This window comes from Pogoniulus pusillus, chromosome Z (genome assembly GCF_015220805.1).
Source record: "Pogoniulus pusillus isolate bPogPus1 chromosome Z, bPogPus1.pri, whole genome shotgun sequence".
NCBI classification, from domain to species: Eukaryota; Metazoa; Chordata; class Aves; order Piciformes; family Lybiidae; genus Pogoniulus; species Pogoniulus pusillus.
In genome coordinates this window covers 65,011,505-65,036,640 of record NC_087309.1, presented here as the reverse complement: position 1 = coordinate 65,036,640, position 25,136 = coordinate 65,011,505, and the positions used below count along the sequence as shown (strand labels likewise).

At 43.2% G+C, this 25,136-nt stretch overlaps 1 protein-coding gene across 1 annotated transcript in view; it reads right to left on the bottom strand.

Annotated features, from left to right (window-relative positions):
- The window catches only part of DENND4C (DENN domain containing 4C), an 84,787-nt gene extending 76,454 nt beyond the window's left edge, over nucleotides 1–8,333 (bottom strand). The window contains exon 1 of the mRNA XM_064140703.1: nucleotides 8,095–8,333. The gene's annotated coding sequence lies outside the window, so the exon portion shown is untranslated. The remainder of the gene's footprint in view (nucleotides 1–8,094) is intronic.
- Nucleotides 8,334–25,136: the final 16,803 nt, after the last annotated feature.

Below are 25,136 nucleotides of genomic sequence, written 5' to 3'. Positions count from 1 at the left end.
TGGACTTTTGCTTCTCTATTTTTTTTTCCTACAAGACCTAGCAACATCCTTAAACTCTTCCTGGGATACTTCCCCTTTTTTCCAAAGGTCATACGCCTTTTTTCCCCCTTTAATTCCTTTAGTAGCTCCTTGCCCATCCAGTTCAGTCATCTCCCTTGTAAGCTCGCCTTCTGGCACCTTCAAGAGTTCTTTCTTGAAGTAGGTCCAGCCTTCTTGGACCCCTTTGTTTTTAAGGGCTGTTTCCCAAGGAATTTTCATAGTTAAATATGCCAAAGTCTGCCCTCTGGAACTTCAGTGCAGAGGTTTTGTTGATGCCCCTCCTGGATTCACCATATATTGAAAACTTTATAATTTCATGGTCACTGGACCCCAGGCAGCCTCTGACCACCACATCTCCCACCAGCCCTTCTCTATTTGTGAGCAGCAGGTCAAGCAGGGCTGCACCCCCAGTAGGCTCAGGTAACAGCCAGGATAAGAAGCTATCCTCCATGCACTCTAGGAATTTTCTAGGCTGCCTCTTCTCTGCAGTGCCATGCATTTGTCTTGCTATGTAAAATACTCTTCTGTTGTGGTAGGCCTGATAGGCCAAACACGGGCTTATCCATGCCCTGGCTTGCTCAGACATGTTCCCCTGCTCCCCCTCCTTCTGTGCTGGGGGCGGCAACCATGGGAGGGGAGGCTGAATAATATTCACCTAATATGGTGAAGCTTGGTAAAGTGCCATTCTGATTGGCTAATCTATGTCCAATGCCCCATTAGTCTCGGGATGGATATTGATAAAAGGGATAAGCAGGCAGCATCCTGAATTTGTCTGGAGAGCTTATCAGGAACAGGCTCTAAATGCCTGCACATGATTGGCCTTCATAGCCAGCGTGACATTGTGCCAAGACTGCACACCACATTGCATCCTGCCTGCCCCTCTGCAAGTCTCCTGCCAAGATGGGAAGTCTTGGAGATACACAGATCATCCAGAGGACCAGGTCAGAGACTATGCTATAGACTCCCAGCTTCCTGAGAAAAGAGCCTGGGAAAATCCAACTCCATGTGCTTTGGGTACCATCTGATTTATACTTAGTGAGTAAATACTTAAAAGCCTCTTCCAGTATAATAGTTGCTTTTGTCATTTTAACAAATAAGTGATCTAGTTTTGCCTGTTCCCTGAGTGTATAAATTTCCAAACTGTGAGTTTTGAACCTTGTGAATAAGTTTTCTGGTGAGTTTTAATGTTAGTAAACAGTTTTCATAGTTATTAACAGTCGCCAGCATATCAAAATTAACACAGATTATTCATTTTGCATAATTCGTCACATCTTCATATATGTTTTTATGGTGTTTTTTTTTTTACATAATGTTTTGACACATCATGATTTTTTTGCATTAGAAATGAAAAACACAGTTTCCTGAAGCACAATATGAATATTTACAATTTAACCATCTAGGAATGTATTAATTCAACTTATTTAGAGGACTGATCTCATCTTTTATTGAATTGTGTATAGATTTAAACAGACATATTTTCCAAGATTTGTTTCCACAAGACTTGCACAGCAGCATGGTCCTGTCACTCTACCTAAAGCTGCTGCAGCATGCACAAAATGTTTGAGACTCATGAGTTCATGTCTCTGCACAGAGTGGAGTGACATTCACAGTTTCACCTCTGTAAAAAAATTAAAAGTATGCCAGCACTCAATCTCCTGGTACAGTGGAACACTGCTCCACTTAAACTGGCTCTGGGAAGAGGCAACTGAGATGACAGTAACGCAGTCAGAAGACATACCTGAGAGGTGGGCTACCAGCATTCCAGTCCTTGCTCAAAAAAAAGATCATTACAAAGCCCTCAATAATAGTATTAATGCTTTACACTCTTCCTTGCTTTTGTCTGTGCTTTTTTCTTTTTTCTTTCCTCTGTCATTTTTTACCAGGTCTAGGGCAGCATGAATATACCACACAGGTATAAAAAGAGAAGGGATACATATGGAGCATCCAGTCACTTCCCATCCTGGACAACTCAAATTCAAAGTACTTTGACTTAGACATTCAATTCAGAATGCATACCAGTTCAGTTAAACACGAGATTTTTTTCAAAGGTAGGAGAGACAGTTAAGCATTTCAGGCTCAAAGCAGTTTTCCTTCTCAGATTTGTGCATCGTCTGTCTATTAATACATCTAGAAGAATAGTTTAAAATTAGAGTGACTTACTAAAGAAGATTCTTTCTCCTCTAGCATAATGGGTTAGATCAAAGAGACTCAGAAGGAGAGGGTGTGAGATTAACAGTGCATACAATGTATATCCAAATCCAACAGAATAAAAAACTATAAATATCTTCGTGCCAGATTAGTTCTGCTTTCTTTATAATAAAATGAAATGTCACATTAGTCATTACATTCACAGTGAATGAGTCATCATAACCCAAAGGAGTTAAGGCTTTCTTAGAAGATGCCTAAAAAAAAAAGTTCAAAGCACAAATGCAACGAAGTACATGTATTAAAGTTTGAAATTACACAGCCTTTTTAGGAAAGCACAGGTGACATGGTGCCTTTTTTTCAACAGTGAACTCTCTACTTGGTGTACCCATCCTGAACAACATACTCCTTCTTTTACACCTACCATCATGTAGGTTTGGTTTATTCATCGAAAAACTGTATCAGCATAGCCAAGAACACACAGGAGAATTCTGCTTTCCAGAAACATGGAAGTGTTCTGCTATAAGCAAGTGAATATTGTGTTAAGTTTACTACCACCATTAGAACACTTTTTTCATTTGCAAAGTCTGTTCTGTTCATTAATTGTGATTTTCTTACACCAGTAGAACTTCAAGATTGTGTATACAGTTTTTTATTACTGGAAAACTTAGTGATATACTTGTACTTTAGGTAACAGAACAAGCAGTCCTACACAGGAAGAATGATTGCTTAAAGCCTAAGGCCTAACTAAAAGGGAAAAAAACACAGCAAAAACAGGGGGTAGGAGAGGCAGGTAAGGATGCATCCCCAAGATTCCAAGACCATGCAAGAATTTAAGGTCAAGAAAAATCAAGACTGATGATTCTAACGTCAAGAACTCACATCAAGTCAACATTGTGCAGGAGGCATGTAGGCTTGCTTTACTGGTTTTGTCACAATTTTGAGAAAACAGTAACATGTTTGTGCAGTTAGCAAACTGGTTTTTAATGCATAGTGTCTTATGTGACCAGTAAGAGGCACGCTGCTCCCATTCATAAGCTTAAAAGGTACAAGACACATACATTTTACATACATTAAACATATCTCAGGCTGGCCAGGCTATCCACATCCTTGCAAGTAGTTCCTCTGCCAAATATACAGCTTATTTTTCATTACTTGTTTTAAGCGACCTGCAAAAGATACTGTATATATCTGACTGCACTTACATGCATATTACCTGCAAACACAACCATTTTCTGCCTGTTACAGCTAGGCACCTATCAGACTGTGCTCTCATTAGGGTCATTCATGACTTAAAATGTTACTGCAAGAACTCAAGCACCAAGAAAACAATGAAAGCATAGGTATAAGCAACTTCCAACTCTAGGTGAGCTACTGCTATTACTTCTAAGGATGGCTTGCTGATCAGCTGTTGAGAACTAGCCACACCAGTTTCCACATTTTGCAATCATCTCATTCAATGATTAGAGTAACTGACTGAATCACTTGTTGCCGTGATTCAGAAGTTTATCCTATATTTTCCTTTCTATAACTTTCTCTTTGACTGAGATGGACATCTGTGGAAGTTTCAGGGTTTAACTGCATAGCTATAGCTGCCCTGATTTCTTGCTTCTCTTGAAACATTGAGTGCTTGTTTTTTTTTCTTCATATGCTGCTCCTAGGCAACTACAGTTTAATTGTTGTTTTCTTTCTCCCAAATTCAATAAGCCTTTATTCCTTCTTAAATCAGAAAGACATAGTTTACACATTACTTAGACGCAGATGGAGCATATCTTACTGGCAAGACTTCTACCTATGCCAGGTTTCTTATCTGGGTGAGCATATAGTTTCTTTCCAAGAGACTAACAAAGACGCTTGGAGCCATGTTATGTGACACAAGCAGTAGCAGCACCGAGTTGCCCAAGAGGGAAAAAGGAAAGAAAAACAACCAACCAACCAAAAACCAACACCAAAGCTCCCGAAAAATGCCTTGCTTTCAGCAGTCACACAATGTCAACATGAATGACTTGCAAACGGGAAGAGAAGCACTGAAGTGGCTAGACTTCAGTTCAAGCTCTGAAAGTAAAAACATGAGGTTCCTTGCCTCTCTGGTGAAAAATGGCTAAGCTTTGTAGCAGAGTTGTAAGTCTTTCACAACTGAAAAACACTTTTAAGATGAAGAAAGTTTCTGCTGCTTCAGAGACTTGTAACTGTAAACTCAGCTTTTGCAGCCAGAAACTGTATGACAATTTGAAAGCCAGTCCCTGATTTACACTACTTTTAACATCTTTTAGATAGAAAAACAGAGAATCTGGGTTGATACTTGAAAAGCACCAAGTCTCTTTAGAGAGGTTTTGAGACCAATGGAAGGGAACTGAAATGTCACAAGACGTGAGAATAAAAGCAAAATAAGGAAAAACAGACTCAATGCATTTAACTGAATCACAGCAAAAAGACATGCAAGCCAATCTTTAGGCAAGAAACCTTGGGTAGGTTTTTACTGCTCTCTGTATCATTAACCTTGAGTTCAGTGCCGTTCAAAAAACCATGAAAATAAAGAGTCCCGTGCATAAACAGATAATGTCATTCTAATCTTTGCTACCTTGAAAACTGTCTGCAAGTTTCCTGTCTGCCAAAGCCAACAATAAACCTCAGGACCACATTTATACCCTTGAAGAGCCTTTAAGCAGAAAAAAAGTACTGAAGTGAGACATTAACAAAGACACACTTTCTGTTCTATTCCAGCCTGGAATGCATAGCGTGGTGTAACTGTAATCCTGAAACTTTAGAGTAAGTAAATCTGTATAAGCACACTTTGTGACAGATGCAGACACAAGAATAACTGAACATGACACAGTCATGCTCCACCAGGACCTATGTTGCAGTCCAGAAAGTCTCGAACTAACTCACATCTCTTCTAACAACCATTTGCACAGAGGTCAGAGTTGTGAGCCTTTATCTCCACAAATCGGCAGAATAAAACCAGCCAAAACTCTATTACTATCAGGGCTGTGGAGTATTTCCAACAGTACTGTTTTATCCATCAGAAAAGAAGAAGCACCAAATTTTGGCATAACCAAGGGCAAGAATTTTGAAAGGGATAATTTTTGTAGCGAGACAAAAGCTCAAAAGGAGATAAGAAATCAGGCCTCATGCTGCACAGAGATTTGAATAAGCACTGTCTGGCAAGTCACATGGGAAGAAATTTAATAACCTTGACTATGATCCCCAAAAACTATTTTAGCAGTCACCTACATTAATTAAAATATTCATGATCCTGAATATCGTTCAAAAAATGCAGCACACTAAAGGTGGGCAATCCTTGTCTTGGAATAACTAGCAAGTACAGCAAAAAAATAGGTCTGCCAGACAGATTTGTAGAGCTATTCTTAAACAAAAATATGCCAGATTTAGAAGATACAGGTGCTTTTTGCTGTTGTATCAGCCTGAAGGCTAACACATTGGTAAGAGAAAAAAAGAGTAAAAAGACCACGGAACATGCCTGTTTTCACTCTCTGTCTATGGCCAGCATTGAAATTTATCTGAAAACTTAAGACAACATCTCATCTTATATCACAGACAAAATACTATCTAACCTTCCTTTGACAATAAACCTTTCTACTCCATTCTGCTGGTAACTTTTTCCTGTTTTACTTTTAAGCATATTCAGACATGTGCATGAAGACTATTACTAGAACTTATATGTCCTTAAAGCATACTGAGGTTAAATTCCAAATTCAATTATCCACTGGTCAACAGCAACCCTAAGAAAAGAACCAAGCTTTAAAAGACACTATTTCAATACTCGTATCTGAACAATACACAGCACTGCTACTCCAAATGGAAATTTATACACGTAGAGTCATAGGGATGTCATCTATACCACCATTTCAACACCCAAATTTTGATTCAGATGGTTTTAATTTAAAAAAAAAAAAAAAAGTTGATCAGGAAGAAATATTACACACAATCTTCAAATAAGAAAACAAACATGCAAGATATTCTCTCGAAAAATCTCATCAAGTTTACTTTAGCCCATAGAGAACCAAACCTTAAACTAAGAAGAACAATCAAATGTAATACTATATTTATCCATAAGTATTTAAAAAAATGCCCATCTTTATCCATAAGATTTAAAAAAAAAATAACTCCCAAACCTGAAATTTTAGCAGTAGTGTCTATGTGTGCTAATAACCATTTTAATACAGAAATCAGGTAGACAAGCTAGTACTTTCATTTTTTATTTCTCTTGAACCCTTTTATTGTGCTACTCAGAACACAATATTAACATTTCATATGCACTGAGGTGGTAGAAAGCAGCCACTCAGACAGTTATTTAAAAAATTAATTCTTCAAGAAGACTTACAGTCATATTTACAATAAAAACATTCCTAAGCTATCTAACAGCTCTGATTTTTACTTTTTTTTTGAGTTTGTCTCTTTTCTGTTAAGCCTTTGAAACACATATGCTAGTCTGACTGGCAGTCTGGTTAGTTACTTAACTTTGGTCATGACTCTTCTTCACAAAAAAAATGCAAATAAAAATAATTTCGTTTTCCAAACAGGCATGAAGTAATTTGCATTCCATCACTCTTTTTCTCCCCAAAGAGCACAGACATCATTTATTACCTTAACTTTTAACCCAAACTTAAGTCTAAAGGCAAGTATTTTTCTGCCCTCATGTAGTCCTAAAAGTTTAGCTGCAGACATTATGTTTGAAGTCAGTACAACTGATCGTGTTTTCAATATGCTTGATCTTAACACCAAAAGAGAAAAATGCACTGAAAAGACTAATATATAACAAGCATTTAATTTAGATTTAATATAACTTTATTTTTTGCATATTTTTTTCAACTTTTCTGAGACTACAGCATCAACAGTATGTTGAACTCGGACACGTCAGTCTGCTCTTGTTTGGCATTAACAGCACGGTTAGTTATCTTACATCACATGTAAAGCTTCTGAGTTTCCTATTTTTTCCACTGCTGCAGATTATCAACTCATACAGTACAGGCTGACTGAAAGCTATGGCTCTAGCTTTCCCTTTAAAAAAAAATCTGCATACTAAACGCCTAAGTGTTATAACATCTCACTGATGCGATCTGCTTTCAAAACATAGCATGATTATTAGCAACGGTGCCTTCCTCTCTGGGCTGCGGGGCGGAGAGGGACGACCCCTGGAATTCAAACACCTTTCTAAATGCCATGACACTTCGCCGTCCATGACCTCCGTTTCGGAACAGAGAAGCGTAAGCCCCGACAGCGCAGAAACGCTAACACCTCGCTGTAAACGCAGTGAGCACCACCCGGGAGCTCAGCTGGCGTCGCCACCATTCCCTTTCAGGGGTTAAATTTGCTGACGCCAGAGCTTAGGGGAGGAGTCGGAGCATGGAAAGGGAGAGAAAAATTGTGAAATGAAGGAAGGAGCTGCCCGGGGAGTCACCTGCAGCTCCGGCCACCTGTGCCTTCCCCCGCGTCACTCCGCCGGCGGCCGCAGCAGGCCGAGCGCCGCCCGGAGAGCCTAGCGCCCCCCGAGAAAGAACCCCAGAGGCTGGGAGCAGGGAACCTCGCAATAATCATAGTGATTTCTGACGTCGGAAAGCTCCTCCGCCCTCCTGCTCCCGCGCGGCGCCTGTTAAAGGGCAGCACCAGTGCGGAAATTACCAGGGCAGGGAGGGATTCCCAGGGACCCACTCCGCGCCAAGGCACACCCTGAACCTCCTTCCCTCTCCAGCGAGGAGGGAAGTTCCTCCCAAGTGGTAGAAGAGGACATAAGAGGCCGGGGGAAGTTGAAGGGTCCCTGCTGGAGTGGCGGCTTCCTGCCGCGCCCCGAGGAGGGGTCGGTGGAAACCGGACGAGGCATCAGGACCAGCGCCCACTCCCCGCCTGTCAGGCCCCCTCTCTGCCTGCCTCCTTCCCGTGATCTCTCACCTGCTGCCGGCTTTCCTGCCGGCAGGAACCACCACGCTTTCCGCGTCCGTCTCCTTGTCGCGGCGCTCTCGGCCCGGAATTTGTCCCCGCTCCCGCCTCCTCCTCAGGAGCCGCCGGACGCGCCACCGCCTGTCTTTCGGGAGGAAGAGGCCACCATGTTACTTTCTCCGCCGCACACGCCTTACAGGCGGGCCCGGGCCCCGCCCCAAAGGAGGCGGCGGCGGTGGGGCAGGGAAGGGGGCCCGGGCGCGCCCGGCGCCGCTGCTGCGGACAGGGGGCGCCCGCAGGCGGCGGCTGCTGGGGGTGGGGTGAGACTGCGTTAGAGGCAGGTCTGGACTCGGCCTGGGCGCTTGGGTGCTTGCTTGAGCCCAGCGACGGCGGTGGGGGAGCTGCTCGTGAGAGAGAGGCAGCAGAACCAGCGTGCCCTTCCAAACGGCGAGAGGAGAGTTAAGGATCTGTGCAGTGATGTGCCTTTCTGGCACTGGCCTGTAACCCATCTTCGGCTGCTGTGAGGTGTTGGTTTGTAACAGTAAGAAACGTTAGAAAGGGCTGTTAGCAGGTAATTTCAGTCATCTGCCCAAACGGAGCTGCTCACTTCATTTGTGGTTCTTATCTGAACAGTGTTCGGTGCAAAGCTGTAGTGGTATAGACAGCTTCAGAGGGGCGTGCCTGAGCATGGAGAGGCCAGGAGGGCATTTAATCTAAATTTTCTGTTAAATATTTGTAACGCCATGGAGTCTACTGGCATCCACCCTGGAGTATTGAAGGAGCAAATGTAACACAGGGAGCACAAGGTGTTATCCCTCTGCCATACGTGCATGGAGACATCTCCCACTGCCAGAGGAATGTGACGCCCCTGGGAAGACATGGCTGAAGCCTTAGTGATTGGTGTGAAACAATGATGCAGGGCACAAGATGAGATGTGGCATGGAGCAGGCAGTTGCGCTGTGGTAAGCTCACATGCATGTGCTGGGGCCAAGTGACGCTTGGTGATGTTCCAGAGCAATGGGCTTTGTCACCATTAAGTCCCCAGGTGATGGGTTTTAATATCTCCAAAGGATGATCTCTGATATCTTCAAGTGGTGGACTGTGGCATCTCTGAGGGAAGGATGTAACCATCCCATCAGGATTTTCCCCAGCTCTGCCTGGTTCAGGAAGTCAGGGCAACCAAGAGGCATGATTGCCACAGCAGAGGTGAGCTGGGTGGGGAAACCTCACCCTGGGGAACAGGGAGGGTTTCCTTCTTAAGGGAACTGAACATTTCTTCCACCCCTCCCTGTACCAGTCAGTGACAGTGGCCTCTCTTCATTTTCAGCATGACATCAGCTACTGCAATGCCAGTGACAGGGAGCAATTAAACATCCCCAACTACCCACAGCCCACTGCAGCATGTGGAAAGCATGGACACAGAGATGGAGAAACTGCTGTCTCATATGCCTGAGCAGCTGGCTAACTACATGATGTTATACCTCCACCAGTTCAGCTATCTGTACATCCTGCAGTAGGCTGAGAGCATGCCTGAGTGCCACCTCTGCAAAAGAAAGATCCTACTTGGTGCAGGTGGGTGATGACTATGTGGAGCATGTCATTACACTGTCAGTGACATTATTATTATCTGCCACATGGGAGGAACTCCCAGAAACATAGTTGCCCAATGGTGGGCTGCAGAAGGGACACTCAGGCATCCTATGGGCCCCTAAACTGGGTGAACCATTTTTGGAAACACCCAGTGTTCTTCCAGACCCTGCAGGCCTGGAGCTGTAGGAGATATTTGCATAAGGAGCTGTAGGAGGTATTTGCCACCAGATTTTCAGAGGCAGCTGTAGTGACTATCTTGACCAATCCTGGCATGGATACAGAGCTGCAAGCCCAGATGCTGAGGTTCTCCCTCCAAAACTGCATAGCAGCATTCATGCAATATGCATATGTTGGCCTCCAATGTACCTGTAAGATCCATCATGGATAAGCTCCCAGGAGCATCATCTGCTGCCACTGGTGGAAGTCTTAGCAGACACTGCTCTCTTTCGATTTCCCTCCATGTGGAGCAAGAAGAGCCTCACAAGGAGCCTGCTTTGGACTACAGTTACGCTCAGAATTCTTGGGGCACAATGGCAACCCCCAAAGTGGGGGACCAGCAGCTCTGACCACTTTCCAGCCAGCAAGAGGCTATCAGGCTATAACTCTGGAGAATTCCTTGGGTGATGCCCATTTGCAACGAAGCCATAATGCTGGGGCATGCACCAAACTTCAAGTGCTCCCAGCCCCCCAAATCAAGCTATCCAAATAAAATAAATGCATGAAATCCACTAACAGTGCAGATGTCATCACCCCATTTAGGTGTTTGGGTTTGGGGTTTTTTTTTGTTGTTGGTTTTTTTGGAGGGGAAGGGCTGGGATGTTAATGCTGAGGGGTCCTTCAGCACATGCCAGGCACTATTCCATTTTCCACTGCAAAGGCAATTGTTCTAGGCCTGCAACTCTGCACCTGGTCCAAGAGCAGATGCTTCTAGCCATGGGCAATCCAGGCCTAGCATCTGCTCCACTGCTTAACGGTCCAGGCCTGTTCTCCTCCATGTTCTACACTGCCTCATAACCTGGGGCTCTGCTGTCACACCAGTCTGCAGTGCTGTGTGCAGCTTTGCTGCAGTGGCACCCAAAACTCTCCTCATGACTTGATTCTCCCTGCATTAGCCTGGGGTCATAGTCTACCAAGGCAAAAGCCCCAAGAAGTTCAACAAGGAAAAGTACAAAGTTCTACACCTGGTGTCGTGTTACAGCTAAGATTCCTGAATTTGCCTATCTCAAATCCCTGAGACTCTTACTGAATCTGGCTGGCAAAATTACTGCATGCCTCTTTTCTAGTGCCCCCATAAGCACTTGTACTGACAGAGGTTCAGAAGGTTAAAACAACTGATAGGCTTAATTTATTAAAATGACAGTTACAACAGATTTGGAATTGCCAGTGGTGAATGCACTAAGTGCAAGGAATTGAGCTCAAGTTCATGAAGTCTGGGTAACATCCAACAAAGTTGGAGACACAGATCTTTGCAATAGCTCTAATACATCATAGCAATGCAGCAAAAGTTAAACCATATATTGAATGTACAGTTCTTACCAAGAAGGTGATCCTATCTTGGGTGGAGGAAGAGTAGCACAGCCTGCTGACCACCCACAGTCTTTCCCCAGAGAGGTGTTCTTCTCAGGATTGATTTATACTCTAGCCCTGTCTGTCTCTGCCTTCTAGCTGATGTTTAGTGTGAGTTGGGTGGGGATGTGACTAATATAGTCGTAGCTGTTTGCATGTACTTTCTTTGGCTCATTATTGTACTGAAGGGTGCCAGCTTTAACTATAAAATTGCAGGTAATTAGGCAAAGGTCTTTGCTCAGGTAATACACCCTTGAAAATCTGTTTTGAGGCTACATGGTTTTGATTTTTAGCGAGAATGAGGCCATCTTGTTTTCAAAAAAGTGCCTTCTTCAGCTATTAGACAGGATAGTTCTGCAAATCTCCATTTCTAGAGATGACATAAACATCAAGTGGTGGTAAGCACCTCCACCTGGCTTCTGCAGTGCACTAAATTAGCCTGCACTCCTGTCCCACTGTAAACGAGGCAGTTATCCCACTCCTGGGGAGGGAAAATGCCACACATCAGCACATAAGATGGGCTGTCCAGATGGAAAGCAGCCAGAGAAAGGTGACCATGCTGCTGCTCTCAAGCATCGTTTTTTTTCCTACTCTTCCACATTCACCCTTGGTGCCTGCATTTCTTCTTCTCCACTTAGAAAAGACCTCTCTGAAGCAAATGAGTGCTATTGATTCCTTAGCATCCCTCACCACCATCCCCTTCAACCCTCTCTGCCATTCCTCCCACCCTTTCCCATCAGGTAGTTTTTCAGGATTTTCCCCAGCACAGCTCTTCTGTGCTGTGAATTAACCCTGCACAAAAGGCAAGCACATGTCTGTGCTTCTCAGGGCCCCTTGCCCTTCTAACACACTACTGCCTGATGCTTTCTGCAGCCAAGACAAATGGCAGAACGTGAGGGGAGGGACAGAAGGTTGTACTGGGTTTGACACTAAGAACTGCTGCTGGACCCCAACAAAATACTCAGATCCCAGTGGCACAAAGGGCCAAAGCTCAACTGCAGATGAAACTGGACAGGCAGCATTAAACAGTGAGAAAAGTTTTTAGAAGTGTGTTAATAGCAAGAAGAGTTCTCACAAAGAAGATTGAGTTTGTGCTTGGTGAAGGTGGTCAACTGACAAACAGGGGTGCAGAAAAAGCAGCCTCTCAGTGTTTGTTTGTTGGTCTTTTCTTCCCTCAGTCTTTAACAGTAATGATAGACCTTGAGGGACCATGATGGTGGGAAAGATGCCTTACTATTTGTGAGCTGAGAAATTGTAAAAAGCTGGTTGGAGCCACTGAATGTTCATAAGCCCATGTGCTCTGGTGGGATTTGTCACAGAGTACTGGAGGAGATAGTGGATGTTCCAGAAGGACGTCTGTCAACCACATACCAAAGGCCTGGGGAGACTGAGGGAGGTCCCTGCAGACTGGAAGCTAGCCGATGCTGTCCCAGTTTACCAGAAGGGCATGAGGAAACAGACCACACTGGACCTTAGTCTAAGCTCATTACCTGGGAAAAACTACAGAGAAGAAGCTACTGTGTAATTCTGAAAGGCATTTTGAGGGCACTGCAGTTATAAGAGAAAATCAACACTGGTTGAGAAAGGGACCCATAGGAGTCATGCTCTTTTCCCAGGCAACTTGTGACAAGATGAAAGGACATGGCCTGAAGCTGCACTAGGGGAGGTTTAGGTTGGATGTTAGGAAGCACTTCCTCATGGAAAGAGTAGTTAGACACTGGAATGGACTGCCCAGGGAGGTGGTGGAGTTGCTGTCCCTGGAGGTGTTTAAGGAAAGATTGAATGTGGCACTTGGTGATATGGTCTAGTCAGTGTGGTGGTCTTGCATCATAGGCTGGACTTGATGATCTCAGAGGTCTCTTCCAGCCTCAATAATTGTGTGAGTCCTTTTGCCATAAGTCAGGTACTTAGCAGATGAAGGGACATGAGAGACCACTTCATCTTGGAACCTATGGAGTTAGAGCTGTGTCCAGAAAGCAGATGATGAAAATGAGCAAGGGGACAGGTGCCTGTTGTCTCAAGGAGTTCTGCTAATCACAGTGTGTTAAAAATGGCTTGAAGTAATGCTGTCACTGTAATATGTGGGAGATCCTGATCATTGTTTACCAAAGAGAGGAGTGGTCTGTGGGAGATCCTGATCATTGCTTACTTATGACAGAAAGCTGCAAGTGTTTCAACTTACTGTACAGCTGATTTTTATTTCCCGGTTTATTCACTCAAAGTGTGTGATATAGAGAGGAAACTGAAGATTCACAAGGTCTTCCTGGCCTTTAATAAGTTAATCAGTGACAGACAAAGACAGGACAAATACAGAGTCACTGTCAAGTGTAGCTTCAGGTTAAAGCATTTATCTGATTCCCTTTAATTAAAAACGTAGGTGTAGCTGACAGCTCTATTGTAGCAAACCCATCCCTCGGAAAACCACCACTACGTCTGGGTCAGAATTTCAGTCCAGTCTTATAAGCCTTCTCTAGTTATCTCTGTGTTGCAAGACCAAACCCTAGTTAGACAGGCTCTTCTTGCTGGGAGGGTCTTTGTAAATACCAGCAGGGGAGCAGAAGGATCCCTTACTTTATACAGACCTCTTTCACAAATGAACAGAAGCTGCTTAAAGTACTGGCCTAAGTTAAGGAAGACTTTCAAGTTTTTAATTTCAAACAACACAGCTTCTCCTGATAATCTCTGTATAAAATGTGGCAAGATTTATTTTTTTTTTTAAGATTTAAAAAAATCTTCCTAAGGCTTTCTCTATTTTTCTTGAGGCATTCTGTTCCCTTTCCCTTTGAAAACTTTCAGTTATGGTCTCTTTGCATCCAGCTTAGAAGTAAATGGGTCAAGGAATTTTTTCAAGATGCTTACGATTCCATTAAAGATTATTTCCTATGTGAGTCCTCTGCAGTTGAAAAGGCAGATTACCCCTGCTAAAAACTATTGAGCATGATACTTCTTGGTTTTGGGAACCCATGGGAAATGGAGATTTAAATAAGCACAAGATTCCTCTGATGTCTGTTTCTGCTGGGACATTTCATTGTCCAGTCTTCACTGGGTTTGCTTCTGCAGTGTGTTCTTTAGCAGGTTTTTAGCATTGATGTTGCACAACAGCCATTCCTCTCTACTCAACTGTATGTTTCATGTGCTGCTGACTGTCCAGCCTGGTATCTGCTTGCAGGAATGAAAACATACAAAAGACTGTGGCTTGGTAAGTATACTGATTTTTGTGATGTATGTGACTTTTGATCCAGATGTAATTGCTGAGATATTGGATCCTGTCCTAGTGGGAGTAACTCTGACCATAAATTTTGGTTTAAAGTTTGAGTCAGTTTATGCTGAATTACACAGTCCCTTGCCTATCCAACCTGACTTATCACTTCTAAGTACTTTTAGGGGTCTTACTGGCTGTTTTTTGTAACATAATCTAATCTTTAATGTTCTTTCCAAGAAAACTCATGGCTTAAAACCAGTTCAATACCGCAGACTCAGAAATTGCCAATATCTTCAACCTTCTCTGCCCTTATCATAATTAATATTCTATACTGAAAAGGGCAGTGTTAGAGAAAATAAGTAGAGTAATTTAGGCTGGAAAAGACCTTTAAGACCATTGAGTCCAACCATTATTTCCAACACTACCAAGTCCACTGCTAAGCCCTGTCCATCAGCACCACACCTGCACGATTTTCATACACCTCCAGGGACAACGATTCAGTAAGTTCCCTGGGCATCCTGCTTAAGGGCTTGGAAGCCCCTTCAGTGAAGATTTTTTTTCCTAAAGTCCAACCTAAACCATCCCAGGCACAACTCCAGGCCATTTCTTCTCATACTGTCTCTTCCTACTTGGGACAGGTGCCCAACACCTACCTCTCTAAAACCTCCTTTACGGCAGTTGTAGAGAGTGAGATCTCCTCCAGTCTCCTTTTCTCCAGGCTAAACAGCCCCTGTTCGTACCTATTTCTTAGGCACTAGAAGGCCTTGCCTTCATACTGAGCTCAGGTCTTTTATCCATTCACTTTACGTATCTAACAAAAATCACTGGAAATTTCCTTATTCTCATGGATGTTTACAGATTATACTGAGAAAAATAAAATGCACCAAATCCCCTCAGCAGAATGCACATTAAAACCAAATTCATCAGCAATCAGAATGATAAACCACCTGTGTTAGCTCCTCACCGTGCTACAGTGGGCTGTGACTGACAACCTGCCATGAATGTAGCCAAAGCACAAGTGCAGCAGCAATATCCCTTCTCTGCTAACAACTGTAGTTCACTGCTGTGGTGATAGGACAACAGAACAACAAGAAACAAGCACCTTAAATTTAAATCTTAAATTTAAACACCAGAGAACGTGACCAAGTTCTTTGATCACAAACGTCTTCTGGGCATAGGAATCCACTTTATTCCATGTTTGCAAAGCTCCAAGTATGATAGGCTCTAACATGTGGGAAGTATTTATCAGCATTACTGCTGCATAATAAATTATTAATTGCCCGCTGCTCATCACAGATCTGTTTTTTTGCTAATCCCTTTGAAGCCATCTTGGGGCAGCTGAAGAGCACACCTAGTAAAATTCATCAGAGCACTCTTGCAATGCCAGCTTACACTCGTTTGTGGTAAATTCTTCCACTGCAGAAGTAACGAAGTACCACATATACACGACCAGGCTTATCTTAATCCCCTTTAAACTATCATAAATCAAGCCATGGTAGTTACCCAATGCACAATTTGCACTGTATTACAAATGAACAACATCTGAGCAGTCAACTTCACCTTTGCCTGCACAGCTAGACTCCAGTCAGCACCTCAACATGCACAGAAGAACCCTACAAAACAGCTTACAGCTGTCAGATTCTTGTTGAAGTCACTGAGATGAAATCCCTTAGCCTCAAAGGACATGCAAAGTTTACTGCAATCTGTCTTAAAAGATTTTGATTTAAAGGGAGAGAATAATATTTTTTGAAGCTCACTTACACTTCTGCCCATGGTGATATCACATGAAAAAACAGGTATGTGAGCTTGACTTAACAACTCATACTCACTAAAGTACCATCTATATCCAAGAAGCCAGCTGTGCTCTAAACCTTCAACTCAAACTGATTTGTGTAACAGGACTTTTTGATTTAGAGAAAAGAGTTGTGGAGGCAGGGAATTAATGTGGCTGAGTCAGGAATTATTTTAAAAAAAAAAATTATTTTTCCTGGAACCCTGCCCCAAACTATATAAAAAATTAGTTTAGTTTATTAACAGATTCAGTTCGATCTGGAATTTATTCCAAAAAAAGATATTATAGATAAATTTAGATATTTAGGAAGCCAGGAAATGGAAAAGGCTAAGCTATAAACACAGCTTTACCCCGCTATCAATCAGGCTGAGCAGAAGATTAAGGGAATAGTGTTTCTTACTCATGAAAGTAAGACAGGCATTGGGCAATGATCCCTTACTGGGTTCCTCTGCCTTCTGACATTGCAGGCAGTATCCGATAATAGAGATCCATGCCACAGAAGTCTGAGGCGAGTGGCAGAGCTGCCAAACTCAGAAATGTCTTCAGCACTTCTTCCCAAGTGGGGTGGTCATGGAATGATGCTGTCTTCACAGTGGCAGGGCAGAGCCAAAACCACGAGCGTCCCCAGTCTCAGGAGGCAGCCTGGAAGTTGGCTACTGATAGAGTCTGAGAGAGAGTGGTCCAGATGCCACCATCTCTCTCTCAAAGGACTGCAGGGCTTGGCAAGCCTTCAGGTTTGCACAGAAGGTTGAAGAAGTGGGGAGAACCATCCAAAAGTAGGGATGGGATAAAACCAAGAGCCGTACAAAAGGTAGGAGCCTTCCAAAATTGGGGACGGTCCAGTCATGATAGGAACCTGTCCTCAGTGCAAGGGACTCCCAAGACAGGAACTCTCAAGACAGGAACTCTCAAGGCAGGGACCCTCAAGGCAGGAACCCTTGCTCTATTTGTTCTTTTAGTAGACAGAGTGTCCATTTACCATTTATACTGGGCACGAAAACCTATCCAACCACCAGTCTGATTCTTCCACACAGGTCAGCCCACATGCAGAAAGGCACCTTTTGCTGCCTCCCTTCAAGCCTTCAGGGCGGGGGTTTGGGGGGAAGCAGTTTCCACGCCTTCTTCTCCCATTTAAACCTGCAGAAGGGGAGGGAGAAGAAAGGAATTTGGAGTACCCCTGGACAGAAAGGAACAAGAAATTCTGTCTGGAATATAATGCCATACAAGCTCAGATGTGAAATACAACAGTTTCTCCCCACATACTAATAACTGATAAAACCCACTGAAAAACATTAGATATTTAATTTCTGGATAATTTTCTGGGAAGGATTGTTTAGTCCTGTGTAGTCTAAAGAAGGCAATATGAGCTAGGGTGTTTGTTTTCCCTCTTGGCTTCAGTATCTACGATTAACTCTAACATTTATCTCATTTATATTGAAAGATAGAGGCTACCCAACTAGCCTTTTGTTGATTCTGTGAGGAGGACCAATTGGAAGCATGTAACACTAAGACTGGTTCTTAATCCTTTTCTTACCTCTTTTCATGCTGGCAAGACAGTTCATATTTTTGTGTAGAGAATAAAGGAAGAAATTATAATTTTTAAAAAATAAATAAAAGATAACAATGAAACAAGTTTTATTTTGTTGTGGCTTCACAAATGCTTTTGCTAGCAACAGGAAGGTATCATCAAGGACATTGCTTTCCCAAATCAGTCAGTCAGCTTAAGGAGTCCTTCAGAAAATACATTTCAAAAGTGCTTGCATACTCATAGGAGGTCTAGCTATTGTAGAAGCAGTTACTTTTGGACCTACTGTGTCTACTGTAAGACAGCAGATAAAGCTGCCTTATTGAGACAGTTCAGGCTTCTATAAAAAAAAGGATAATGATTTACATGGGGTAAGTGTACTCAGAAGCTAAGTCCACTGTTATGGTTTTAATCCTGGAAACACCTTGCTAAGGTCTTTCTCTCAAGGGGAAAAAGAAATCAGTCAGCGTGAACAATGGAGTTTGGTCCCATGTTCCAGAGCATATGTAAATACAACAAGTGGATGTGTATGTCTTTGGTTGTTGCTTGGGGTTTTTGTTTGGTTGGTTTGTTTCATTTTGTTGTTTGTTTGGTTGTTGGGGTTTTTTTTTCTGCAGTTAATTTTTCATTTGGTAAGTGCTTTACAGGGACAAGGGTAGGAAATTGGATGTGTCTGACATCTGCTGGGTGCAGAGGCTGGTTTCTGTGCAGAAGCAGAATATTCAATCCTTTTGGACAGTCCTAGAGTATACAGAAGTGATTCTCTCTCAGGGCTCCACAGGTAAGCAGTTAGCTAGATGAATGATGTCTTTTTTATTTTCTCAGCTAATTATGTTTTTGTTGGAACACAGAAGACTGCAGCATTCTCAGGGAACTCTGTTCAAATTTTCTATCTCCTGCTTAAAAAAAAAAATGGAAAAAAAATGGAGGAGAATGAGCTTGTAACATATTTCTGGCATTACATGAGTGAGAAACGAGGTAGGATGTCTGCCTCCTAAGGTTTATGTCATGGGCTCAAGAGTGATTCAGCCTTTCATCTTTCCTAGATACATAAATAGAATTCTCTGCAGTTTACCATGGGTGGTGATTTCAGTCATGACCTTGAAAGTTTATGCTCTGTGTATTTCTCTTTGTTCTTATTAGATAAGTAACTGCTCAATATGCTTTTTCACTAATTTTTTTGCTGCAAGTTTCCACCTCTTTCCCAATTTCACTGCATACCACATAATTAAGAGACATTCTGAGTGTGTGATTAAATCAGTGCTACTTGGTGGAGAGATGTGCAGATATGTCCCAGATGCATGCTATTTATTCATATCATATCAGGAAGTGGCAAAATCTAGTAGGGCAAAGCATATCACAAAAGCACAAGAAATTTACACAGCCGCTACACTTCTACTTCTTCTCTTCCCTGAATAATTCACAGAATCACACAGAATCACAGAATTAAGCAGGTTGGAAAAGACCTCTAGGATCGAGTCCAACTCATCACCTAACCCTTCTAACCATGGCACTAAGTGCCTCTTTCAGCCTCCTTTTAAACACCTTCAGAGATGGTGACTCCACCATCTACCCAGGCAGCCCGTTCCAATGGCCTATCACTCTCTCCATGAAGAATTTCTTCCTAATGTCCAGCCTAAACCTGCCCTGGCACAACTTGAGACTGAATCCTCTTGTTCTGTCACTGGGTGCCTGTGAGAAGAGACCATCCCCGACCTGGCTACAACCTCCCTTCAGGTGGTTGTAGACAGCAATAAGGTCTCCCCTGAGCCTCCCTCCTCTTCTTCAGGCTGCACACCCCCATCTCCCTCACCCTCTCATAGGGCTGTGCTCCAGGCCCCTCCCAGCCTTGTTGCCCTTCTCTGGACATGTTCAAGCACCTCAACATCTTTCCTAAATTGAAAGGCCCAAAACTGAATACAGTACTCAAGGTGTGTCCCACCCAGTGCTAAGTACAGGAGCAGAATAACCTCCCTGGTCCTGCTGGCCGCACTGTTCCTGATGCAGGCCAGGATGCCATTGGCCTTCTTGGCCACCTGGGCACACTGCTGGCTCATCTTCAGTCAGCTGTTGAACAGTACCCCCAGGTCCCTCTCTGCCTTGCTGCTCTCCAGCCATTCAGTCCCCAGTCTGCAGTGCTGCATGAGGTTGTTGTGGCCAAAGTGTAGAACCCTGCACTTGGCCTTGTCAAAACTTGCGACGTTGGACTGCGCACATCTGTCCAGCCTGTCCAGGTCCATCTGCAGAGCCCTCCTGCCCTCCAGCAGATTGACCCATGCTCTCAACTTGGTGTCATCTGCAAAGTTACTGATGCTGGATTCAATCCCCTCATCCAGATCATCAAGGAGGATATTAAACAGAACTGGGCCCAGCACTGATCCCTGAGGAACACCACTAGTGACAGCTGCCAACTGGATGTGGCACCATTCACCACCACTCTCTGGGCCCAGCCCTCCAGCCAGTTCTTTACCCAGCACCAAAGTGAGTATTCTTTTACAAGAATAACATCCTTGTAAAAAAGCGAGAATAAAGGTGTGGTGAGCCGTGGATGAAATACACTGATAGGAATCGCTTCAGAAATAATTGCCTGATAAGGTAGCCAGCCTTGCTTTCATGTTGCCCAGCACAACAGACTGGATTTAATTGAGAGTATGGACTGTTGTCACATATTCTATGACATGAATTCCCAAGAAAAGAAAGAAGTGATGTTTTCAACTAGAATGACCATTAACTCATAATCTTATTTAATGAAATAGGGTATAAAATGTTTTTTTTTTTTAAGTATCTTGTTGTATGCCATTCATTGTCCTTGACATTCTCTCACTAGATAGCAGAGCAAGAGTAGTGATCTTAGTTGTGTCACCTACGTTCACCTCCCATCAGACTGCCAAGCAGGGAAACATGGGGACATTATCTGCTTTTGCATGTGATCGGGTACAGAGTTACTCTTCCCTGGAGCTGAAGACTAAACAAGTCAGATTACATTTCAGATGTACGGAGGTCCTTTTCAGAAAACTAAGTCCAGATCTGCCCATTTTTAGTGACTTTGTATCTAGAAGCACTTTACAGAATGAAAGGCACTGTAATAGTAGAGGGTTTTCCACACATGTCCACCACCTCTGTAAGTATTCTATGTATCTTAGTAAGGATACACTGAACCTGGGTTCAAGGATTATACGTTTGGCAGGAGCTTTTTATTTCTTTTGAAAAAGACTATTTCAAATCTTCTACAGTAATTTGGAAATGGTGGGAAATGTTTTTAGCTTACTTACTGTAGTGTTTAGGAGACTGTTTCAACTGAATTACTTACTATTAAAATCCAGCTCATGCAACCCTACATAGCTTCCCATTGGTTTATTTTTTTAAACTTGCAAGAAAGATGTTTTTTCATTACATGTGTTGGACTACATACAGAATTTGTGTATATCTAAAAAAGGTCCACACCATGTCACTGACCTGGCCTCACGATTTCAAGCTCATGCCTGGTGAAAAAATGTACTTTTACGTACCTAATGTAGTAGCGCATAGACGTTTGAGTGAGGTGCATGTAGGATTTATTTTTTATCCAGAGAATGGAGGTTACACAAGCTACTGACACAATATGGAACAAAGCTTCAGCCAATAAAGCAGAACAGATCTTCACCAATTTAAGTTCATGTAGTTGACTCTTTCCCCACTAAGGACCTTTCCTATTATTTAATGCACAAATGCAGTAACAGATTCACTCTGTGCTGGATCAAGAACTGGCTGGATGGCAGAGCCCAGAGAGTGGTGGTGAATGGTGCCACATCCAGTTGGCAGCCAGTCACTAGTGGTGTTTCCCAAGGATCAGTGCTGGGCCCAGTCCTGTTCAATATCTTCCATGATGATCTGGATGAGGGGATTGAATCCAGCATCAGTAACTTTGCAGATGACACCAAGTTGAGAGCATGGGTCAATCTGCTGGAGGGCAGGAGAGCCCTGCAGAGGGACCTGGACAGGCTGGATGGGTGGGCAGAGGCCAATGGGATGAGATTTAACAAGGCCAAGTGCAGGGTTCTGCACTTTGGCCACAACAACCCCAAGCAGCACTACAGGCTGGGGACTGAGTGGCTGGAAAGCAGCAAGGCAGAGAGGGACCTGGGGGTACTGATAGATAGTAGGCTGAAGATGAGCCAGCAGTGTGCCCAGGTGGCCAAGAGAGCCAATGGCATCCTGGCCTGCATCAGGAACAGTGTGGCCAGTAGGACAAGGGAGGTTATTCTTCCCCTATACTCAGCACTGGTCAGGCCACACCTTGAGTACTGTGTCCAGTTCTGGGCCCCTCAGTTCAAGAGAGATGTTGAGGTGCTGGAATGTGTCCAGAGAAGGGCAACAAAGCTGGTGAGGGGCCTGGAACACAAACCCTCTGAGGAGAGGCTGAGGGAGCTGGGCCTGTTTAGCCTGGAGAAGAGGAGGCTCAGGGGGGACCTCATTGCTGTCTACGACTGTCCCTGAAGGGACATTGCAGCCAGGTAGGGGTTGGCCTCTTCTACCAGTCAACCAGCAACAGAACAAGGGGACACATTCTCAGGTTGTGCCGGGGGAGGTCTAGGCTGGATGTTAGGAGGAAGTTCTGGACAGAGAGAGTGATTGGCATTGGAATGGGCTGCCCAGGGAGGTGGTGGAGTCGCTGTTCCTGGAGGTGTTCAAGAAAAGCCTGGATGAGGCACTTAGTGCCATGGTCTAGTTGACTGGATAGGGCAGGGGGATGGGTTGGACTGGATGATATTGGAGGTCTCTTCCAACCTGTTTGATTCTATGATTCTATGATTCTATGCCCTATTCTTTGGAAACTGCTGTGTTAAACATTGATGTATCTCCAAGGGCAGCAAATGTCCATTAGCTGCTGGTCGTATGACATAAAGTTGGTGTTGTTTCTTAGTTGTTGTTTTAAGTCCTACTCGTAATGTTGTTTTTCTATAGTGATATCCGTTGCTTTGATACACCTCACTCAATTGTGTCATAGCGATTATATAGCAAACGGGGGCTGACAGGAAAAATCTTTTGCTTTCTTACCATGAGGTGGAGCTAAAACGCCTGTAAATGGAGAAGTTGATTTCATTTCTTCAGGTTACGCCAATTTCTGTTTAGTAGTTTTGATGTGCTTTCAGTTTTCCCTGATAGAGTATGGTACTTTTAGATAAACTGCTGTCAGGAACCAAAACGTGTTTCTGTATTGCCCAAAAAGCTTGGAAATGTTTTCTAAAGTTCAGCAATAGAAGTGAAGGTTTCTCTAATTATGTATGCTGTCAGATTGCATTTTCTACTGAACATGAAATGGTCATCACGATGTTTTAATGATTTGTGCTAATAATTACTGGATTCTTATAACCAAGTGTAGTGCTATGGCAAAGGCAGGATTTTTATTTTTAGAATTAATATAGTGTATTAATTTTGATATCCAGGAATTTCATCATAATACTTAATGTTTAATAACAGGTTCTTCACATGGTCATGAAAAATATTACACAGATGAAATAACAGAGGCAATCTAGAACACTTAAGAAATAACTAGCAATAATACAAACATACTAACAATTCAAACTAAGTGACATTAGAAAGAGAATTCTTGTGGTCAATATACCACTTGCCACTAGAGGGAGTCAAGAGCCTTCCTTCTGCTTAAGGCAGGAGGTGCTGAGACTTCGTTACAAAGAGGCTTTTGAATATTTACTCACAAAATATTACCTCCAGATTCCCGGGGCTAAATTATAGTTTCAGACAGCACCCAAATAGTTGAAGGGAGCTTTGTTGGTGTATTGTTAGATGTTGATGCTTCCAGATCTCCCCAGGCTCTAACAGGGTGCTGGGAGAGAGACAGATAATTTCTGATCTGATCCTGGTTCCTCTTGGAGAACTCTGTCCTTTCCAGGGCTCCCAGTCCTGGCAGAACACTTGCAGATGTGCAGTCTTGTCACGATGTCTTGCAGATGTGCTGGCTAAGTAAGTCTTTCACATGAAAGCACTTAAAGCTTATTTCTTGGTAAACGAGGCAAGGCAGTTCCAAGTAGTTCAATAACAAGCATAAGGGTTTGTTATTATGCAGCAGGCTGACTTGGAACTTAGCAGACATAATGCCATAAAGCAAACAAGACAAAAGCATAGCAAAGCATAGCAGGGTACAACAGCAGAGAGCAGATATGCAGTGGCAGAGAGCACTGAGGCAGAGCAGACAGCGTGGCAGAGCAGATTGTATCTGCAAACTTGCTGAATTTCATATGTGCTTTATGCAACATGTGTTTACTTCTGAGTAATATTTTCTTGAGCCACTGTTTCACTCTTCACTGTTTCACAGGTGGTCTTTATGCTGATACATGTGGAATTGCACAAGAGAACCGTTAGTTTCTTATGAAACTCCGATCAGACTCATGGTTGCAGCATGTTACATGCTGTGTCTTCTGTAGGCTTTAACCAGAGGATAATGTACTAGAAATAAGGGTAATGCCAGTTGTGTCACAGGATAACACCAGGCCAGAAAAGCATTTTTAAAATCAACAAATCCATTAGGATTACAATTAAAGAGAGATCGAAATGCATATTTGATCTTAGGATAATGTAAAGGATACTGTGACACCCATGTGGATTGTGTTATTTACCCAGTCTGCAAAGGAATTGTTAAGCACTGCTGTCTGGAGCAAGCATTGTTTCTGGAATTTTGATGGCCATATTTACCCTTTGTCTTTAGTTTGTTTCATTAGTCCTTAGATGGGCTACTCAATAATTTCTGAACATGTTTGTTTAAATTAACATAAACATGACAGCTGCCTGAACAGGATCTAGCAATGTGCCTAAGTGGACTAGAAGGCAAATAACATCCCATCTTGTATCAGAAACAGTGTGGCCAGCAGAAATAGGGGATTCCCCCTACACTGGGCACTGATGAGGCCACACCCCGAATACTGTGTCCAGTTTGGGGACCCTCACTACAAGAAAGCCATTGAATCCTGGAGCATGTCCAAACAGCAATGAAGCTGATGAAGAGTCTAGAGCACAAGTCTCAGGAGAAGCATGTGAGGGAAATGTGATTGAGATGAGACCTTATTGTTCTTTACAACTGCCTGAGAGGAGGCTGTTACAAGTTAGGTGTTTGTCTCTTCTCCCAGGCAGCAAGTGATAGGACAGTATGAAATGGCCTCAAGTCGTGCCCAGGGAAGTTTAGATTGGATATTAGACACACTTTCTTCACTGAACCTGTTACTGAGAACTGGCCATGGCTGCCCAGGAAAGTGAGCCTTCCTGTAAGTATTTAAAAGACTTGCCAATGTGGCATTCACAGATATAGTTTAGTTGTGGACTTGACAATATTAGATTTTGGGTTAGACCAAAACAATTGTACTATTATGTGAATTCTGTTTTCC